At 50.9% G+C, this 16,708-nt stretch overlaps 1 protein-coding gene across 2 annotated transcripts in view; it reads right to left on the bottom strand.

The window, feature by feature from the left end:
* Positions 1 to 16,708, bottom strand: part of OSBPL5 (oxysterol binding protein like 5) — a 52,015-nt gene that overhangs the window by 27,395 nt on the left and 7,912 nt on the right. The gene's annotated exons all lie outside the window — the stretch shown is intronic.

Raw genomic sequence — 16,708 nt, 5'->3', positions numbered from 1 at the left:
CAGCCACCTCCCAAGCCTTTCCCTGTCAGCTGAGCAGAAGCCATCCAATCTCAGCTACTCTTATAAACAATAAAATCACAAACTCTGCTCTGGAGTCTCCTGGCAGGTGCTGGCAACAGAGACTTTTTGTCCTGATTTGTCTGTCTGCTTTCAAGGACAGGTTCTTCAATAGTCCGCTGACCGGCTTCCCCTCTTGCCTAGCTTTCTAGGGACACGGTCTGAGCCTCCTTAGTTGGCCAATGGCCCGTCCAGTTCCAATGGCCTAATCCCAAATGCACAAGGCCTTTTCTGCTGGACTTGGGGACCAGGTGGGATTCAGGAATGGGCAGGTACCTGGGGTGTCAATGGTTCCAGGGGTTTCTGTCCACAGCCCAAAGTCCATCTTTGTCCCCTGCACATTTCATTTCTCAGCTAAGATTTTCAGATATCTTGGTAGTTCCAGGCCCAGGGCAAGTAAGGCAAGCCAGGACCTTAGGGACCTATAAGGGGTAAGGGGCCATGCCTGGTAGTATGACAAGGGGTGTTGACATAATTGGTCTGTCCTACTGGAAGCTTCACTTTCTTTAGGGATTGAGTGACACGGAGCTGGGGAAGGTTCACAGCTTACTGTCAGCTGTCCCATCATGCCCACATGTAGTAAGGGCAGTCAGGGGAAGGTGTGTATACGTATCTAGAAGGACTCTTCAGAAAGTGCACCCCATCAGTCACTAGCGTACATACTATCCTGTCTTCCTCCTTCCCTCCATCTAACCGTTCACTTGCCCATCTGTCTGTACACTCCTCTCTCCCTCTGTACATCCATCACTCACCTACCTATCCATGTATCCAGGCATCATTTCTCAACTGATTAGTGTCTATGAACCATCCACCACACATTCATCCATCTATCCATCCATCCATCCATCCATCCATCCATCCATCATCCCTCCATCCGTCCATCCGTCCATCCATCCATCCTTCCATCTGTCCACTTATTCATCCATCCACCCACCCACCCACTCATCCATCCATCCATCTATCATCCATCTTCCCATCCATCCATTCATCCATCCATCTATCATGTATCCATTCATCCACCCTCTCATTCTCTATTCTTTCCTTAAATCTTTCCATCCATTCATCCATTCATTCATTCAGTCAGTCAGTCAGTCAGTCAGTCAGTCAGTCAACTGACCAGCCTGGTTCCCACTTCCTTCTCATTCACCTACACTCAGACACGTGAGGTAGGAGGGGCAGTGACTACTCTGTAAACATGGACAGACACCACAGCCTCCAGCCCTAATGTAACTCAGGTGTGCACCAGGAGCCCACAGCTCTATAGCTGACAGCCACCAGCCAGTGGTGGCCCAGCAGCTTCCTTCAACCTGCTCAGCAGGAGACTTCAGCTCTGCACAGTTATCCTAAAGCTCTAACTCCACCATCCTTCTTTGTGCCCTATCCTGCCCTTTAGAGATGCCTGCTTTCTGAAGGCCACTGTCACACACTCGGTGTGGTGGAGGTGCATCTCACAGGCCAGCCAGGTCTCCTAGTCCCAAGCTGTGTCCACCCTGTGCTACTGGCCCTTTTACCTCCTAGGTTCCGCCACCGTGGGCCTCTTCACAGTCCTGGCAAATGCTGATCCCAAGCCTGCTGAAGGACCTCTGTGTGGCTCTGCTCTGCTCTCTTCCTGCATCCCCACCCCTGCTGCGCAGGCTGGGTTTTGTCACATTCCACTCAGAAGTGTCCTCTGGGTGACCACTCTTTGGCTGCAACTCTACACATTCTCTGCATAGCACCAGAGGCTCCTAGAAACCCTCCCTGGCAGTGCTTTACTCTTTGTTAAAACTCTTGGGCAGGAGAGATGGCTCATTCGGTAAAATGCCGTGTTCAGTGTGAGGGCCAGAGGCTAGAATCCCAGTGCTGAGGAAGCAGTGGACCCTGGGGTTTGCTGGCCAGCCATCTAGTCAAATCTATAAGGCCCTAAGCTAAGGAGAGCCCCTGACTCAAAATTAAGGTGGATGGCTCCTGAGAGGGCATGAGGTTGGCCTCTGGCTTCCCTGTGCATGAAGACACATATGCATATACACACATGCATACCCTGTGCTCAACTGTGCATTCTTGATGGGTCTATCTTGCCCACCATCTGATCCCACACTAACCCTAACCCTCCCAATAGAAGATTTAGGTTGACAGATCTTAGGAGCTCAGCCCCCATGTATGCTCACCCATGAGAGCTTCAGGAAAGGAGAGGGACTAGGAGATGAGAGAAAGGAAGTACATGGAAGGGAAGGAAGAAAGAATGTATGAGAAAATGCAGTGCTGGTGGCAGCAGCATTGCTCTGGGTCTGCTGGATAATTTAGGAGGGTTGTGCTACCCACCTCTGGCCTGTGTGGCCCACTGGGAGGTCTCTGGGACTTTGACTCTAAATACCAGGGGCTTCAGCCAGTATCTATGGCTCTTAAATTCTGCTTACCCAAAGCCACAAGAGGCCAAAGTATGTTTGTCCCTTCTTTCCTCACTGATCAAAGTCAGCAATGCCACCTTTCAGACCTTACAGTCACTCAGAGCCATCTGAGCACAGCTGGTCCTTGCTCGTAGTTGCTAAATGTCCCTTTTTGCTGCAGACAATGACATTTCTATGTTCAGTTGTGTCTTCCTCTTGCCCTCAAGATCCTAAGGTCCAAGTGCAAAGGGGGCCCTGTGGGACCCAAGAGCAAGAAGTCCAAGGCAAACACACAAAATACCTGCACAGTCATGGGGTCATGGGCAGAGGGAGCCCTGTGGGACTCAAGACGAAGGAGCCCAAGGCAAGCAGACAACATACACATGCATGCATGGGTTTGTGAGGTGGAAGTCTAGAGTGGTGTCCACTTCTGCCCAGAAGGGACCGAACCTAGAGACCTTGATTGCCTCAAGATGGGATCACACAGAAGGCCAGGCATGAGGCAGAGGACTGGGCAGTGGCTAGGGAATGAGGTGTTAGGCATATATGGCCAGCATCTCCCAGTTCTGGCCCAGGACTGAGAAGACTTCAAGCCAGGAACACAAGGAAAGACCAGCAGTTCAAGGGCAGGACTTCTCCTTGCATAGTCTAAGACATTCACCTCCAGAGTTAAGGCCATAAACCTTCACTATACAGTAAGGTGTGGCTGGAAGGTCTGTCTGGCAGACAGCTGTGGAATCTGCTACCCAGCACCTCTGCTTTGGGAATGAAAGCTTTAACTCAGCTTGGGGTAGACTCCGTGCCTACAACAGATGGCCTTCCTGTTCAGTGTCAGCCAGACCTGCTCCTTAGCTTACAAAGGCTGCAGGTGAAGCAGCCATATCTCTTCCTCCTGCCAGTGCTGGCAGAGTGGCTTTGATGGGCGATACTCACATGGCCACCTGACCTGGCCACCCAGCTAACCTTCTGTCTTTCCTCTCTCTATAGTCAGAGTCCACAGAAGACAGGGACATACACACTCAGAACACTAAGAGTCTCTGTTCTGAGTGGAGGATGGGTTGGGTGTGCCTGGAACCCTGATGTTTGATGGGAGAAGTAGGGGGATAGGGGTGAACTTCTGATCCACAGAAAATCAAAGCTGAGTGTCAAGTCAGAGAAAGTGTAGATGCCATGAGGCCCAGGCAGGGTCTGTTCATTGGCCGAGCCCATGGAAATGGGGGTGAGTATGGGCTTTCAGGCTCTTCGTCTTGCTAGGGGAGGAAGAGAAAGGGGGGTTCATCATACCCATCCCCCTTTGGCCATTCTTTCTGCCTAGGTAGCTGAAGTGTGCCTTTGCCTTCATGTGACCCTCTATGGGACTCTTCTTTAGAGAATTAGTTCTTCCACAGAACATGTCCTCAGGTATCTGTGTTTTCCTGATCTGTGCTATGGCACCTTGGGCTTGTCTGAGGGGCACATCTTGTGCTGATTTGACTACTTAACCCTTCTGTGCTCCATGAGCTGGGTACACACATGGATGTTTAATATTGCAGAGAATTAACCCATGGATGGAAAGTGGACTCAGGAGAAGCTGGAGTTGCTTCTATAAGGTTCCTGAAGGTCTGTCTCTAGCAGGTGGGCAGACCCATCCCTGAGGCTGTGGGAAGTGACCCTTCTTGTAGCTCCCAGTAAATCAGTATTCTCTCCTCCCAACAAGGATAGACACACCCTTCCGAGAGCCTGACATGCCCTTCTAGATCCTCTCTGGATCCTTCCCTATGTGCACCTTGGTACTCATTGGCCTGGGGCTCTTGGGACCCTTGGTGTTGTGACAGTGTCTGTAGCTTCCACTGTGCTGCTACAGCCATGGCTAAGGTACATCCATGTGTCTGAGCGTGGGAGCAGCAGGGGCTTGGCCAGAAGATTTATAGCTCCCAGCGTGCGGCCATCTTTCCTTGACCCCAGGCACCTCCTGGTCCCTTTTCACAGGCCACCGTGGACTCAGGAGGGTGGCAGGTCAAGAGCAAGGAAAGAAGGCAGTTCCAGCTCCATGGCTCTGCCTTCCACATGGGGCCAGGGAGACTCCTCAGACTGAGTTTCTCAGACTGAGTATCTAGAGCATAGAAGCCTGATTGGTACCAGGGATGATGCTGCCTCCCAGAGCAGACAAGGTAGAGCCAGCACTGTCTCTTCTCCGTTAATTCCATGTTCCTGTGGACAAAGGTCTGGAATTTAGGCAAGGACCCCTGCCAGCTGGGACACCTCACACAGAATGGAGACATTTTCACCCAAGTTATCTACTTAATGAGAATACTCCTCCATCTGGGCCACTTACTCCCCAAGGAGGATACCCCTCCCAGCTGGGTCACCCCACCAAGAAAGAGCTAGCTCACTGCCCTCCGGCTGGCTTCCAAACAGGGTTCTGGCCTCTGATGCACCACTCCCTCCATTGCTGACAGACGCCCACCTTTGGCCGAAACAATGGAATCTTTGTGGAGAAAGGTCAAGGCCACACAGAAGGAGGCAGAGATCTAAAATCTGGGCCCAGGCTTGTCTGAGCCTCGGAGAAGGAACTGATGAAGTCGTTCATTCCCACACTCCCTTCCCATTCCATTTGCAAGCACACAAGCAGATGGGGTGGTTCTGACCTGAGTCCTTTCTGTCATCCTGCAGAGGACTGGACACCATGAGAAGATCTACATGCATTCTGCAGCTATGTGTAGAGGGTCTTTCTCTGAGTGGGGCCACGAAGTACCTGCAGCAGCCAAGTGCGCCCACGGCTGGCACATTGGTCTCTGGGTAACTTTCTCAGTCACAAGCCATGAGAAGAGAGGTGAGCTGCTGGAACTCTCATTGGTAGAGGCCCCCTCTCTGTGCATGCACTGACGGTTTTTGTCTGAGCTCATTAAAAGCTGTTGCAGTGCTAACCCTTGAAACCAATGCAGAAATGAAGAAATGTGGCCTACAAGCCCAGCTTTACTGCAGATCCACTGGAGAACAGGCAGACGCTATAGAACGACAGCAGCTATCACTGAAAAGCCCCATCCACACCACGCCCTGCGCAGTCTCTTCTGACCCCATCCAGCTGAGAGGAGTCTTTGATTTTGGATGCAAACTGCAATCGGGATGATGCTCTTGGTGGTTATGGAAGCTGGCACAGGGCACTATGGAAGATTAGAGGAAGGATAGGGGAAAGTACAGCCAGGAAGAAGGGCCAGCCAGGGGTCAAGAACTCTGCCCCACTTTTATCCCAGACTTGCTATGAGCCTCCACACAGAGATGGGGGGAAGACCTGTTTTTGGGGGAAAGCTCCACTGCAGGCAAGGCCAGTCCTGTACTAAATGAGCATGCTGGGGGGCTCTCACGGGGGCCTGGTGTTGCATAGATACTCCAAGTTCCACTCTCCCACGCTAATGCTCAGCACGCCTCCCCCAGTGGGATTGCTCTGCACTTCACTTCTACCCTGGGTGGGGACTTGATTGAGGGATATGAAGCTGTCACTGGGTCACCCAGTAGGAAAGCTGGGTGCTGCCCAGAGCTACCTGCTTATCTGGTCTAGCCCCTCACTTTTCCCATGTAAGTTGTACTACCTGGATAGACCACAAGAAGACTGGAGGAGACAAGATAGCCATAGTTTCTCTTGCTTCCTCCCTAATAGCACCAGGGACCCAACGTCCAAAGGGCAGTGACTGTCACTGCTTGTTCTGAGAGGCTCCATTGGGAACTTCTGCCCCGGAGAGGCTCATGCTTCCTGGATATGGTTGGTCTTCCTGGACTCTGGACATGGCTTCTACCTCTCAATCAGAAAGAAGGATGGATACTAAAGATCCAGCAAGCCATGATCTCTAAGATGGCAGGCAGGCTGGCTGTGTGAATCTAAAGTCTGAGACCAGAGAGGTCATTAGAGGGATCTCTGCTGCCTGCTGCCTCCATATCAGCTTCGCCACATGATCTAAGGCTGTTTGGCTGCCCCTCATGGCCAGGAGCTACCCACATGGCCAGGAGCTAACCCACATGGCCAGGAGCTACCCACCAGTGAGATGTAACAAAGCCAGACTGTCCTGATGTCAGGGAAAATGGTGAGATGAGGGTCTCTTCACCGCCCCATGCATGGCTGTAGCTGGTCCTGTGGCAGGTCTATAAATTGTACTGACCTTGGCATGTAGCCCCTGCCAGGAGACCCTAAATCAAGTAACTACTGAAGACAGACACCCCACAGTTACTTCTTCAACTCTACCTGCTGAGTGACAAGGGACACAGATGTGGGAGCCAGGAAGTGTTGTGGGGAGACTAGCCCAATGTCAAACACTGAACAACACCCTCTTCAGATGTGCCCACCCTAGTGGAACTTGGTGGACAGCACTGATAGATACCAAATACTAACTAAGTTCTAGTCTAATGCCAGGCCCAGCTCTGGACCAGGAGAAGAAGGCTTGCACCATATACCACAGCATAAAACCAAGGTTACCTCCCACCCTCCCTTGTCCTCTGGTGCCAAGAGGCATCCCAGATTAAGAGGGCTGAGGAAAGACTTGTGTAGTTGTGTGTCTGGGCTGCAGTGGAACTTAAAGCCAACTATCCAAAGGCATTAGAGGACCTCCCGAGGACAAGGACATGCCACTCTAGGGTTCGGCCACACAGCTCCCCCACTTGGCTTGTCCACCTGGCTTCAAGTACTTCATAACAGCTTGTTGGCCTGGTCCTAGTTTTTGACAAACTGTTCCCTCCACCTCCCCAAGACTTCCTCCTCATCAGGAAATAAGGTTCTAGATCTGGAAATCGAGGAGCTCTTCCCTCAGATGGAATGAACAATGGCTTTCTCTCTTGCTGGAATGGTAAACTAAGTCCCCTACTCCCATGAGCTATAACCTTGAATATAACCTGAGCCAGGCTGGAGAGTAACTCTCTACCTGAGAGGCCCCTCCACACCTGGGCTCTCTCTCATCTGGGGATGGCCAGAGTTCAGACCCTTCATGTCCTTCTACTCTAGTTTGTGTGGTCAACCACACAAGCCCCCTCTGCCATCCATACCAAAGGGCCCCAGTCATTCTTACCAGTGGACACAGGACCAGGGAGTTTCACCGCAACTTGGGTTGGCAAGGGGAGAGAGTGACGCTGTGAAAAGTGAGCTGCCTGTGAGGCAAAGCTATCTCTGGGTATCTAGGTTTGGCAAGTTTAGTCTCATCAACAGCTCTCTTGGGAGCCACCCCTGAGTTCCTGCCCCTGCTTGCTGAATATGGCAGATGCCAGGCCTTATAGCAGGTCCTCCCTTTTTCTCTGCCTCCCCACTGCCTAGGGTCAGCAGTATCCTGGGTGCTTGAAGCAATAAAGACCCCGAGGATTAATAGATGGTTCAGGAGTTAAAGTATTCACCATGCAAATGTGAGGACTAGAGTTTGGGTCCCCAGAAACCTATTGAAAACCCAGATGGGTGTGGTGTCCACCTATAATCCCAGTCTCACAAGACAGAGGCTGGGGAACCACATGACAAGCTGGACACTAGCCATACCCATGAACTCTGGGTTTGATTGAGACCCTTCCTCCAAAAAGCAGGTAGAAAAGCAATCAAGGGTGATTCCAGACATCAACCTCAGGTATCCAAATGTAAATGCATATGTGCACATAGTCACATGTACCCACACATATGAAAGATCACATATGTATGTGTGTACAACACACATGAAATGGGGATGGGGGTGAGAAGAAGAAAGGGGTCCAAAAGGCTAGCACTCTCTTCTGACTTCTCTCACTTAACATATATAGTATCTGAGGCACAAGCCACCACTGAATCACACAGGATCATGTGGCTGGTCTGTTCAAGGCAGGCCTTACTGGACTCAGCCACACCCTACAGTGACTGCCTGTGTCTGTGAGGAGCATCAGAACGGAATAGCCCAAGAAAAGAGCTTTGGGTGCAGACACCCGGGGCCCACTGCTCTCCTTGTCCTGATTTGCCCCAGGATGCCTCCCCATTCACTGCTTAGGGGACCTCACCTACATCCCTCCCTCAGGTGTCACCCTAGGCTGTTAGCTCCTTTTTATTTTATAGACATGAAACTGAAGTACAGGGGGAAACGCCGACTGGTTCCTAGTTTGATTCAGAGCTAGGAGCACCCTGCCCTGCCAGCCCTACTGCCTGTATTCACCTGAGGCCAGGGTCTCACAAGGCTGTGGCCTTGGTCCTCAGCTCTTCTTATTGTCCAAGTTACTAACTGTCAGCCTCATGGGGATTGTGAGTACAGGAAGGTAGCAACTGGAGGGTGACTCCTTCGGGGGCCCTTGTGGATAAGTAGCTGTAACAATTCTTATTGTCACATACCTTGTGCCACCGTACCTTATGCTGTGGGTTACTACCTTAGCTGGCCCTTCCCTGCGCTTTGTGGAGAAACTGGTTCTGTCAGTCAGGTGAGAGCTACAGTGAGAGCTACAGGCAGTTCTGACAGGTGGGTGGGGCCCATCACTACCAGGTGCCATTTCTCCACCACACCCTACCAAGGCAGGAATGGTGTTTGTGTGAGAAACGACTAGCCAGTGGGCCTTGGTTCCGGTTTCTCTATTCATAGGCCCCTGATCCCACTCCCAGGCACCAAAGGTCCACAGGGAGGTACATGGCTTTTCAGGTGGAAGAGTGATTGACCAGACAATCTGTCCACTCTGGACTATCTCCCTGGAGGGCTTGGCATGCTTCCTGGCAGGGGTTTCAGAGACCATTGTGTAGCAGTTCCTCCTCCATCTTCTTAGCCCAGTCTTCTCCTCTTCTTCTACCAGAAGGCAACCCCTCCTGAGAAACCCCTCCCCTATTCCCATTACGCAGATGGATCAGAGCAAAGATTGCTCCCTTCTGATCACAAGTACACACTGCTGGTCACCCTCCCACCCATCCCTGGAACACAGGAAACCACAAGGGACACCCAGTCCCCTGCCATGGCTGCTTGGCCAGTTCACTAGTACTGAGACACAGATGGGTCCAGAGACCTCCCCTTGTGGTCCCAAGTCCCAGAGCCATCAGGGCTAAGAAACAATTCCAGAGGAGAGGTGAGAAAGCTTGGCTTGCTTGTCCTTAACGTTCCCAGGCCTAAATTTGGATCTGTACACTGACAAGCTGGTCACACTCTGAAATGACAAGTTCTAAACCAGAAACACAGCCCCGTGGGCAGCAGGTGACAGGTGAAAAGAAGAAGAGATGCAGTAAGCATGTGGAGACTGTGTCGTAGAGACCGGGATGGGTCCCTGCTCACACCACCCGCTCAAGCCCCCAACCCTAGATGTAGATGAAGTCAGATGCTGATAGCCCACTATTCCTCCCTTTCCCTGTCTTTTGGGATCTCCTCCTCAGGAGCTGAAGCCTTCCAGGCACACTGCACACAGGACCCCAGCGTACTACTGATGGAAATAAATAGTTGGGGTGTGGTGCTTCCTTGGTCTTGACATCAGTTTCCCCCAAAAGGAGATGCATTCTTCCCCAGGATAGCTCTGACAGAGAAACACAGACAATGACCTAAAGGTTTATTTGCTCATGAGTATAGAGGCCCCAAGTCCAAAATCAAGGTGCTGGCTGAATCACAGTGTCCCCAAGGACTACAGGAGAGAGACCTGCTTTCCCTCTGTACCTTTTGGGCACTCCAGGCACCTCCTGGCATATGGCTGTATCTTCTATATGATTCATTGGTTTTCCATGGCAGATTTCTTAGTAAGACCCTCATTTACACATGGAAAGGCCCTTTCCAAGTGAGAGCACCTTCACAGGCACCAGGAATGAGGGATTATGTATATTTGGGGGATAATACCCCATGCCGTACAAGGAACATCTGGGGCATGTTGGAGATCTTGGGGTGTGGGGTCAGCTCATTATTCAGCACCCACCCCTGGAAGAGAACACTGGCTGAAAGGAGCCCAGCTAGAAGCTAAGCCTGGAAAAATACTTTGTAGGGTCAGCACTAGGTCCACTGAGGAGGAGCAAGGGTGTGGGAACTGTGGAAGAACAGGGTAAAAGGAGCTCATGGCCAGAGGGTGCAGGAGAAGACACAGCCTGGGTCCCTACTGCCAAGGTCCCTATTTTCTTTGCTGCCACTATTATGCCAACTTCATTTTACCCAGACCAGGCCTGGGCTATGCCCTGAAAATGCTCCCGAGGCCTAAATGTAGCAGAGTTAGGGTCCTGGGGCACCTATGCCCAAGGTCCATCTTCCTATGTATACCCTGAAATGACACCACCAATAGCTCTACTCTTCCAGCCTCCACAGACTCTCAGATACAGGCTTTTCAGGGCTTGGGACCAGCCCAGAGAAGAAATAGCAAGCAACCATGGTGACAGGCACAGCAGCAGCCTCAGCAGTCTCTACAGCCACAGCAGCAGCAGCATGGGACTTGCTCATTAAAGGTGCATGGCTAACCTAGGCTCCTAGGCCCTCCTGTGTTTCTAGGATCACAAATAGCAGGCTCTGACAGGATGCCCACTGTATAAACATAAAGGGATAAAGCCTTTCTCTGGCTCTGGAGGCCCCACCCAGGAATAAAGATATGCTCCAGGAGGGATAGCCTCTTATGCCTGGTCTAGCGACCTCTTGATCATCAAACAATCTGTCTCCCAACGACTATCAAGAGATAGCCACAACCTCTCTTTGGTGCCAGGCAACTGGGAGCCTAAAGGCCAGATATGGTCATTACTGCTTAGCTTTGTATAGTAGCCCAAGGTCCTTGCTTCTTGCTTTCTCTCTTCTACTCTCTCTCCCAGTCATGTCTACAAACACACACACATACACACACACACACACACACACACACCTACAAACACACAAGCATACACACACATACCCCACACATACTTCTCTCCCCCCTCTCACACACACACACTCACACACATACCTCTCTCTCACACACACATGCACACATACACGCACACACACACCCCAAACATATACCCCTCTCTCTCTCTCTCTCTCTCTCTCTCTCACACACACACACACACACACACATGAATGCACACACACACACACACACACATACACACACACATACCATGCATATACATTTCTCTTTCTTTCTCTCTCTCTCCCCTTCCTCTCTCTCTCACACACACATACACACACACACACCACATATTCTCTCTCCCTCTCTCACACACACACATGCACACACACACATATTTCTCTCTCACACACACATATACACACTCACACACATGCACACACCCCCCACACACAGACCTCTCTCTCTCTCTCACACACACACACACACATACACACACACACACACACACACACACACACACACACACACACACACACACACAGACACACAAGCCGACATATGTGCATCAGGTCAGAGGTGTCTGAGCACCTGAGCCATGAGCTTCTGCTTTTTTCTCAGGGTGGTGGTCCCCTGCTGGAGGGCTCTGCTGCTGTGGCAGGGCGGGGAGCGCTGCAATGGCTCTGAGAGGCAATTGAGGCAGCTTCTCTCAGAGGAAGCCAGTGAAGACCTGGTCTCAGGAGTAGAGTCCTGGGTCCTCAGGGAGCAGACAGTGCTGTTTGAGTTTCCTTGTTTGGACAAGGGCTTTCCGAAGACTGTTTTTCTGTCCCCAAGTAAACATGCTGACGCAATGGCTGCTGTTCCCTTCCAGGTTGTCCTCTGGGGCAGAGGACTAGACTAAGTATTCCCGATCTCAAGAGCGGCCCAAGAGGCCCTTGATGGGCAAGCAGTGATCCAGGCACCTATAGCACGCGCAACATGTGTTTAACACTTAACACATGAGTGGGTCAGGAGGAACTTGTGAGCTCAGGTGTCCAAGGCAAGACAGTGTGAGATGCTGAGGCTCGGGGCCTGTGCCCAGCAAGATGAAGTACACGATCCTGCAGGCTCGCTCCCTTTCAAGAGCATCTCCCCATCAGTCACACCAGCCCTCCTTCCCAACTCCTTACCCACTGCCTGGGCAGTCTTGCTCCTTTGAGCCTCCATTCCCTCCTAGTCCCCAGCCTAAGGGACAGCAGGACTAATTGCAGTTTTGAGCAGTTTCTGTAGCATTGTCCTGAAGCCCACTCCTTTCTCCACCGATTTCCTCAACTGGGCAGGCCCAACTGGCTCTTAGTTCCTTTTCCCCAGAGTCTCAGGAGCTCCTGACTGCCTAAGGATATAGAAAGTGACCATTGTCTCTCAATAACATACCTTTACATCCTAACCAAGAGTAAGGTTCAGGCAGTGGTAGCACATACCTTTAATCCCAGCACTTAGGATACAAAGGCAGGTAGATCCCTGAGTTCAAGGCCAGCCTGGTCTACATAGTGAGTTTCAGGACAGCCAGAGCTACACAGAGAAATCCTGTCTCGAAAAACCAAAAAATAAAATAAGCTAAAATAAGAGTATGGTGTCCTTGGCATAGCAGGTTACTAGAAGGCCTGGGGTCCCATTAGGACAGGACAGAAATACAGACACGTATGTATTGTAGAGTGATGTAACAATGTGGAAGAGTGTGTAGGGTTGCGGCCACCAAGTGGGCCTGGGTCTCCAGAAGCTCCAGATCATGAATGTGACGATTAGTCTTGACCCCAGGAAGGACAAGGTTTGGAAGCAGCCAAGGCTGCTTTGGGGTCTCACTCCACTCTGAGAAGTTCCAGAGCTTCCTGCTGACATCTGTTAGAACATGATTATGTTTCTTCATTTTTAAACATTTCATGTGTTGACTGTTTTGCCTGCATGCATGTATACCATATGCATGCCTGGTGCCCATGGACGTCAGAAAGGGTGTCAGAATCCCTCGAACTGGAGTTATGGAAGGTTGTGAGCAGCTAAACAGGTATTGGGAATGGAACCCAAGTCTTACTCAAGAGCAATTAATTCTCTTGATGACCAAACCACCTTTTCAACAGCTGTCACCCCATTGATTGCCAGGGTTCAGGTGATCTGGCCAGCTAGACAGATGTTCCAGATGTCCCCTTCCTCTCTCATGGCTCTAAGTGTGTCCCTCAGGAAGCTGCAGTGCTCAGTCCAAGAGCACGACCTTCCCTGATTAGAGAAGGTTGGGTCTTAGGCTGAGGCTCCCTTGTTAGAACCTCCAAACAAGCTCTTAATTTAAGTCTTGCTCACATTTCTAACGCCACCACTTATCTGTTTTCCAGGCAACAGTGGACAGAGGCCCTCCCATCAGGAAGTTTAAGGAGTCTGGAGCTTAGCAGCAGCAAAGGCTCAATCCTAGAACACTGTGCCATTCCTCTAGACCTTGGGTTTATGGCATGAGTATCATTTTGTGTGCTGGTTCTAACCCCAGTAGTGGTGATCTGGGGAAGCTCTTGTCACCTCTAAACCTCATCTATAAAGAGCAGAGGTTAGTCATTAAAAAGGCCTTCAGGGCTTGAGATGTGACTACTGGAAGAGTGCTTACCTGGCATGCATGAAGCTCTGGGTTCCATCACTAGCACCTCATAACGCAAGTGAGGTGGTACCTGTCTGCAATCCCAGAACTCAGTTAGTGGCTATCTTTAGTTATATAGTAAGTTTGAGACCAATCTGGGACCCTATCTCAGGAAAAAAAAAGGAAATACTTTAAAAAAAAAAAAGGGGGCCAATGGCCTATAAAATGACCCTAGTCACAGGAAATAGATTATTTCTTTATTTCTTTTCTTTTTGAGGCAGGTTTCATTATGTCGCTAGCCCAGACTGGCTTTGAACTGGATATGTAGACCAAGCTGGCCATAAACTCACCTGCCTGCCTTTGTCTCTTGAGTGCTAGGACCAAAGGCATGTGCCACCACATCTGGAGGAAGAGGATTATTCCTCATGTGAACCTTAAGGTTTCAAGGAGCTGAGTCCACGGTGCCTTTATATCTACTTCCACTGAGCATGGAACAGAACTTGGATCAAAGCTTGGGCCCCAGTAAGATGGGTGTGGTCTGGGCAAAAGCCCCAGTGGCCTGCAGAAGCTCCTAAGGTCCACTATGGCTGATGACAAACAGCAGCATCCTCAGTGAGATGAGGCCCCAGGGACGATGAATGGCGGCTGTCAGTGGGCATAGGCGCCTGCTGGAAATACACAGCTTGTTCCCCAAATAGGCGAGGTTTGCAAATAAATGGGAAAACAGACACAGGTTAAAAATAACACAGGGGGTGGTATTTGTGTGCGTTCATTACACTGTAGTTTACACCAATGGGAAGCTCGGGCTGCTGGGTCACACAGACCCAAGTTGGGAAAATTCCCGGGTGATCCACGTGTCCAGGCCACAAGGGATGGGCCATCGTCCACCAAGGCTGCCTGGGAGGAGCTTCCAGCTCCCCCCTTACACTGCACTGGAGCTCTCCGTTGAGCTTCTGAGGGCCCAGGCTCTGGCAGCAGGGAACCCTGGGGTGTCTCCCTCCTTTTCCAAATGCAGCATCCGCAGAAATGTCAGGGACTGAGGCAGCCTCAAATGCCCAAGGGTGCTGAGGGTACTCTACCAGGGTCTATAGATAGATAAGGAAAACACAGAGGACCCAGGGGAGACCCCAGACTTCTCATTGCCAGTAGGCAGGAGGATGGGCCTTAGAGGTGTGTGATCTCCTCACATAGTGGAGGCAGAAAGTACTCAGGAGAGACACAGCATTAATCGCCCTCTAGCTTGTAAATTCTGGCCTGGGGATCTATGACTGACAGGAGGCAGGCAGCCCTCAAGTGGAAATGGCCAGTGACTAGCAGGACATGAGTTTGCTGGCTCTGTACACAGGATGACCTGTCCATCAGACTTCATGCTCTCTCTTTCGGTTTGAGCCCTGAGTGGTTCGTGCTTGGGTCCCCATGTTCATTTAAAGCCTGACCTATGGCCAGCTGAGCCCGGGCTTTCTGGGTAAATAGCCACAGTGTGAACAGGTAAATGCTGACACTGTTTATGGTTACAGAAGGCCATGATCACATCACAGACACAACACGCAAGGTGATCTGGCACCGCAGGTAACAGTGGGCCCTGAGTGAGCCATCTCTGGTGCCAAGCACACCCTGCAGTCCATCAGCCAGACCCCATCTTTCTGGATTCTCCGGGCCTCAGGGAAGGTCAGGCCAATTTTTTGGTTTTTTTAATTAGCAAATTGTATTGGGCTGGAAGACCTGGCAAGCATCTGTGGAAACAAGCCTTTTTTTCTGCAAGCTGGGGGTTCGGGGGAACCACACTCCCTCTAATATCCTCCCTCTAAATGGATAAGAGGAATTGGAGTTTCCTCCAACAATAGCTGAATGCATGTGGTAGATAGAGCCCCCAAGGCCAGGACAGTCAGGGACGACTCCAGCTGGAGTGTAACCACTTCCCAATTCAATGGCAATGGGCACCCTTTAGCCACCCACCTCTTAGAAGATCTTTGCAGATGCACCCAGGGATACCTGGACACAGTATTCCAGCCAGAGAGAATGGAAGCAAACTAGACATTTCCAAAGAGAACAAGGAAAACAGGAAGCTCTGTAACCACAGAGCAGAGGCCAGCTGCCCAGGCTGGGCACCATTTTCGGCAGCATCTGAGACATGAGCAGAAGGAAGGGGTGAGCAGAATGAAACCACAGCACCCTGGAGGCTGAGGCAGGAGGACTGCAGTGACTTCCAAGCCACCCTGGGCTCCAGAGTGAGACCCTGTCTCCAAAAACCAAGACAAACAAAACAACAGATTGAGACTGGATCACGCGTAACTGGAGCGGGAGAACAGTGCTCACCCGTGAAGGTCCATCACCCACCAGCGAAGGCACTAACGGGATGGAGAATGACAAGGTCCACCTGAAGCTGCAGTCCTGGGGAAGGCACTGCAGCTTAGGGACTGCACCAGGACCTTTCTTCCTCCCTCAGCAGCAGGACCGATCTTTCAGAACCAACCGGAAGCAAAACAGACAAACAAGGATGCCTTGAAACACTGGCACACTGACTCTCGAGGCTGGCATGGCTTCAATTAGCTTATGTGGTTTCTGTGTTTAAAGCTTTTCACGATGTTTAATTATTAATCGGTGTTTTTATTAATAAAAGGAAGTGCTTCTCGCCATTCTGAGAACCTATGTCATCTCTAAATAAAGCCGTGTCCTGGCTGGACCCTGCATTCACAGTAGACCTAGTTCATGCTCTTGCCAAATCTACTCAGCATCCTTACGAGCCTGGCAACTTGACAGCCCATTTCATAGATGAACAAGAGAAACTGAGATCGAGACACTTAGGGTCACTCGGGATGGGAGCTTCCTGGCTAACAATCCAGAATCTATACACCTTGGTGCTCAGCAAGACACCTAAACCACACAGACATGTCACACAGCAACCATGGGACATTTGCTGGCGAGGAATGGGCTCCTCTAAGCTTGGATAGAAGGAAATTGG

The sequence above is a fragment of the Micromys minutus genome (assembly GCF_963924665.1).
Source record: "Micromys minutus genome assembly, chromosome: 2".
Lineage (NCBI taxonomy): Eukaryota > Metazoa > Chordata > Mammalia > Rodentia > Muridae > Micromys > Micromys minutus.
This window is presented reverse-complemented; position numbering and strand designations above follow the sequence as displayed.